Genomic DNA, 6,396 nt, shown 5'->3' on the forward strand with positions numbered 1-6,396 from the left:
TAGGATGGGATATGATAGGATGGGACTGGATTGGATAGGTTAACAAATTCTGAATCCTCATCAGGTTTTCCCAAGCGTTTCTATTTTCAGTGTGAAACTAATGAATCTGGTTCTGGAAATGTTACTCTGCAGGCTTACAATGAGCAATGATGAGAGATTATTTTAGCAAAAAGATCAATGACAACGCCTGAAAGGTAAGTGTGACTGTGAAAGCTAAGGAATGAAAGGAGATACGTAACCCAAGGCAAGACAGTCATCTCATGCTCCCTCTACCAGTTAGTAAAAATACCCCACGTCATACACCGCCGATTTATGACCATCAAGTTATTAATAGTTAGAAATGCATATATTAAACAAAATGAGTAAAGGTAGCTTTAATTATGTATGTATTCTGAAACGTGTTTAACTTCAGTGACTGCTAGGCTATGGGACTGGTTGTTTTGGGCCATTCATTATTACTCACCCACAACAACACTAGGGTTGGCAAGCAGACATAAAAGTCTGTTTTCCCAAGTTACTGATCTTGTGATTCCAATGATCTGATGGTCAGATGCACCCTGAAATGTATGTATATTTCAAATCATGCCTTTTTTCACTATATTGAAAACAAATTTAGAAATGTGTGCATTTTATTTTAGGCCAATTTTCTTGCCATTCTGTTGTCTTTCAATGTTATCATAATTCAAAACATTAAAAAACTATTTTAAACAATAACAGATTGAATTTATGTTAAAATAAATTGAACAGTGATGTACCGGTGTAGTACAGTTTGGGGACACTAGGCCCTACCAGATGACTAGAATGGCCCCCTCTGGTGTTTGAGAGGGACATTGCATAGACCATGGCGTCACCTATCCCCTGGGGGATACCGCCATGTGATTTGTGGTGCTGCAAGACTGATGAAGTGCTGTTGCCACCCTGCTTCTTTAATAGATCAATTCTACATGTAGGAGTGGGCTTTATGAATGATGGAGACCTCCTCAAGTCATCCATACAGCTGCCCAAAGACACAGCCCTGGCCCCTGTAGCCCTCAAAGGCCGGAATAAAGCAATCACTCTTCTCTACAGGACGATGCATTACACAGTACACACCCACACAATGATACACACACACACTTCTGTATGTATGTCATTGAGATACAGTGTGAATATAACTCCTGAATATTTATCTAATTCAGTATTTCCAATCACATTGCTGAAAATAACCAGATAATTGTTTACAATAACGAATATACAATCTATTTTTCTTCCACTTCTTTAGTTTAATTCTACTTTTTTAGTTATATCCAGTTGGGACTGATGTGCCTTCTTCTTATGAGAGAAGAGTACAGTCATAGTGCAGTACACTCTGGTATGTCTGGATGGGCCCACAACTGGGTGCAAACGCATTAAGAGAGATCTGATGGTATTGAGGGATCACTGGCAACACTCCTCTGAAGGCTGAAAAGCATCTTGAAACAGAGCGGCATGCATACAGTAGAATGTCATAAGTCCTGCCTCCTGTGGAGAGGTTGAAAGAGAAAAGTAGAGCGCAATGAATAGTTGAGTGTTCTGGAGGCTATGGAATTGAAAGGCCTCTCCCCATTTGTTTCAGAAGATTTCAATAGAAGAAAGAAGCAGTGCATGCTTTTTAATCACAACTTTTAGATTGATTGGTTGAACTTATGTGTGCAAATCAATGCAACTCTGACAGACGTCCTCTTTTATGGTAATCCTCGTGTCGAGAACAAGGAGGAGAGAACAGAAAGGCTACCTCACGCACAAAGAGGAGCACATGAGCCTTCTACAAAAATAACTAAGAAATGATCATCTCTAAATCAGAAAAAACCTGCCCTGATGTAAATTATATTGTTTGACACAATGTGAAACAGAGTTCAAATGAAAAGTGTTGTTTGTGCCTTATCAAAGAAACAAATTGATTTTCCATGCTTTTTATTTTACAACTATCAGGAGCATATGTTTTATTTCATAATTCATCATGTTTTATGCCCATGATTCAAGGACATTTACAGAATCTGTAACACAATATGCAAATGTAATGTTCCCCCCATTGGGGTACAGTGTAGGTTATCTATAAGGTTGTATATAGGCTAGAAGGTATTTTATGTGCAGGTGTTCTACAGTCTCCCCCAACAAGACATAAGGCACAGATATTGGAGGAAAAGTGCAAAGGATGCTGCAGTATTTATGGGTTAATCGATACACCTTCGAGATGACACCATGTTCCTGTTACTTTCTGTCACCATGATGACTCACTAATTTTGGAGAGGATGCTTTCCCCGCCTCCGACAGGCCCTGAGACAGTTTAATTTGGCCATAAAAATGCCAATCAGCCAGTTACTTGTTTTTCCTTGGGAAGGTCATGATGAGGGTGAATCCATGGGAGAAAATATAGTCATATACTGCAACTAGACAATTCTAACCTCTGACGTCCCTTTTGGGTTGTAATTTCATGTTGTTAAAGTGACACTAAGGCTGAGACTGCAGCCACTGTGCTGTTAGAAGTGGACACGGCCAGATCAGGGGGCTTAATGCTTTAATTTGTGTTTGTGTGTGTTTGTTTCCTTGTGCAGGCAATATTTTGTGTGTGTGTTTGGTCAATAATTGTGTGTGTGTGTGTGTGTGTGTGTGTGTGTGTGTGTGTGTGTGTGTGTGTGTGTGTGTGTGTGTGTGTGTGTGTGTGTGTGTGTGTGTGTGTGTGTGTGTGTGTGTGTGTGTGTGTGTGTGTGTGTGTGTGTGTGTGTGTATTGTTGACATGGGTCAGCATTGGTCAAAGGCGAAAAGGGGAATCCAAGGACCTTAACCCCCTTGAAGGGTAGGGGAAATTAACATGGCCATGTAATCATTATCCTAGTCCAACACTAAAAATGATTCAGTTGCATCCTTCCAGTGCCATAACTGGTAGTTGACCAGAAAAAAAGCAGCACCATACTTTCTTTCAGTTTTCAAATGGACTTTGATTATTATGAGGTTATTATAAAGAGGAGCATGCAATATTGTCACCTCTGACCACTTGCATATCTAGTAAATTGACTTCTATTCTATCTGAAAATGATGTGTTATTGTAGTTATTTTATTATATTATTTTCTACTCTAATTAAATGTTATATTATAGCTAAATTTCGGACACACCTAATCATTCAAGTTGTTTTGATTTTTTAAACTATTTTTTACATTTTATATTTGTGATTCTTCAAAGTAGACACCCTTTGCCTTGATGACAACTTTGCACACTCTTGGCTTCACCTGGAATGCTTCTCCAACTGTCTTGAATGAGTTCCCACGTGCATGCCAGCAAACCCACTACACAATACATTAATTGCACTATAATGGTGACAAACGGTGCCCACAACCTGTTAGGGCCTACATAAAGCTCTCCCGAAAGCAGAGTCCCAACGGCAGAGTCCCAACACCTTACACCTGGCTTTCAGCTAAACCTTGTCTGGTAGCGAAACAGTTCATTCAGCCTCATTTACTGCCTTTTTAAAAACACAGCTGATATGGCAGACTTGCTGAAACAAATGTGGTTTCTACTGACAATTGAGATGTACAAACTACGGCATAAGAGAACAGCAAGGAGGATAAGAGGCAATCCGGAATTTCGATTAAGACATTGATGAGCAACCGACGACGGACGTAGTCAATATAACTATTTGTTCAGCACTTTTGAAATGTACAGCAACAGAATTCAGAGCATGGGCCTTTCTTACAGTATTCTCCCTGTACACCAAGTCAGAACCGTAGGATAAATAAAGGTGGCATATAAACAGACAATGAAAGCTCTTACAATATTCAATTATTAAATTTCTCTAAAACAAGTTATAGGCTATATGTGCACCACCAAGTTAGAAAAGTAGGCAAAATTAAGAGGTGAAAATAGACCAAATGATTAGGGTGAAGCACAATGAACGCCGTATGGGTCTTTGCGTGTCAAAAAAGATACATCATATAACACTATTTGAAGCGTTAAATAATCTTTAGAATATATATTTCTATAACCTTTATTTAACTAGGCAAGTCAGTTAAGAAGAAAATAGTTTAAAAAATCAGTATACATTTCTGCCTTGCATATTACATAATTTATGCAGCAGTATACAAGGTCCTTTGTGGGCAAATTTGGTCATAAAACTTTGTCATCAGTCTGGCATTCTCTGGATTTGTGGTGGGAACTCTGAAGAAAAAAAACACAGACACTCCATTGAATAGCAGGTTAGCGTTAGTGGTTTCTTTGCAACACTTGCAGTTAGCCACCGATTCCTTCCAAATGAGTCATTGTTGAATTTGTGATTTCCAACTTGTTGTGTATGACAACTGATGATGACTGCTAGCTAAGACTTTGAAAGTAAGGTGTTGACATGATCAGTCCAATCAAAGCTACTGTAGATATAATATGATTTGACATAATTTTATCTGTGGCCAATGAGCCTTCTTGGAAGGGCATTTCTAATCTAAATCTATGGCAGAACCCAAAGGGCTCACATTCTTGATGTCTACCCTTACTAAAGGCGGGTGATGTAGTGTCCCCATGAGTGACAGAACACTGAGCCAATCATGGTGCAATGCTGAGCCAATCACAGTGCAATGCTCCTATTTTCTGCTGGCCTGCCCCACCACCACGGAAAGCACTGAGCTAGGCTGCAACACCTGCATTTTGGAGCTGCCTGTTTGTATGTGGCTTTATTAAATGCCCGACCGGACCTGAATGATGGGTCGCCACTGTAAAAGTGAATCGATTCTCAAATGCGGTGTGGTTCTAGAAACATAAATCCCTCTACTTTCATATCACATCAAAATAATTTCACAAATGCAAAATATACAGTTACTTTACACTGTTTCAACCCAGTTGCAGCCGAGAGTATTTCAGTGTCTCTACGTTTGTTGCGTCCTTCTTTCGTTTACACACAGGTACGCAAATAGCTAATTAGCACAGTTAAGTCGGTCCACTATTGTCTCCCATCTGTTTTCTGTAAACAATCACTGTAACATGAAAATATGTGGCAATGTGGGAACCCTAACCCTATAAAAGGTGTATCAATTTAAAATATATATATATTTTTGTATTATCTCACTGACATGAAAGATAAGGTCCTTATACTTCCAAAACCATACAGCAAGCAATGTTCACAAAACAGCGGCTCTTCACAAAACTTCATCCAATGATTTATGTGTAATGGAACTGAGAGTTATGGTCAAGTGTAAAGAACATTGTAAACTTTAATTTGTATTGAATTTTTTTATTTCACATTTATTTAACCAGGTAGGCCAGTTGAGAACAAGTTCTCATTTACAACTGCAACCTGGCCAAGATAGAGCAAAGCAGTGCGACACAAACAACACAGCATTACACAGGATAAACAAACGTACAGTCAATAACACAATAGAAAAGTCTATATACAATGTGTGCAAATGTAGTAAGATTAGGGAGTTAAGGCATAGGCCATAGTGGCGAAATAATTACAATTTAGCAATTAAACACTGAAGTGATAGACGTGCAGAAGATGAATGTGCAAGTAGAGATACTGGGGTGCAAAGGAAAGAAGAAAAAAAACAATACGGGGATGAGGTAGTTGGGTGGGCTATTTACAGATAGGCTATGTACAGGTTCAAAGATCGGTAAGCTGCTCTGACAGCTGATGCTTAAAGTTAGTGAGGGAGATATAAGTCTCCAGCTTCAGTGATTTTTGCATTTTGTTTCAGTCACTAGCAGCAGAGAACTGGAAGGAAAGGCGGCCAAAGGTAGGAATTGGCTTTGGGGATGACCAGTGAAATATACCTGCTGGAGCAAGTGTTACGGGTGGGTGCTGCTATGGTGACCAGTGAGCTGAGATAAGGCAGGGCTTTACCTAGCAAAGACTTATAGATGACCTGGAGCCAGTGGGTCTGGCTATGAATTTAAAGCTAGGGCCAGCCAAGGAGAGCATACAGGTCGCTGTGGTGGGTAGTATATGGGGCTTTGGTGACAAAACGGATGGCACTGTGATGAACTACATCCCATTTGCTAGAGTGTTGGAGGCTATTTTGTAAATGACATCCCCGAAGTCAAGGATAGTCAGTTTTACTAGGGTATGTTTGGCAGCATGAGTTAAGGATGCTTTGTTGCGAAATAGGAAGCCGATTCTAGATTTAATTTTGGATTAGAGATGCTTAATGTGGGTCTGGAAGGAGAGTTTACAGTCTAACCAGACACCTAGGTATTTATAGTTGTCCACATATTCTAAATCAGAACCGTCCAGATTAGTGATCATGAAGGTATAGGCCTAATGTAGACTAAACTAAAATTATGTCCCTATCAAAACATAAACTGTTCTAATTACTAGTCGTGTTCCCACTGTCAACATACGTAACGTTAGCCCACACATTATTGACAGTAAAGAGAATAAGACAGACAGGCTCGTG

This window comes from Oncorhynchus kisutch, linkage group LG22, assembly GCF_002021735.2.
Source record: "Oncorhynchus kisutch isolate 150728-3 linkage group LG22, Okis_V2, whole genome shotgun sequence".
NCBI classification, from domain to species: domain Eukaryota; kingdom Metazoa; phylum Chordata; class Actinopteri; order Salmoniformes; family Salmonidae; genus Oncorhynchus; species Oncorhynchus kisutch.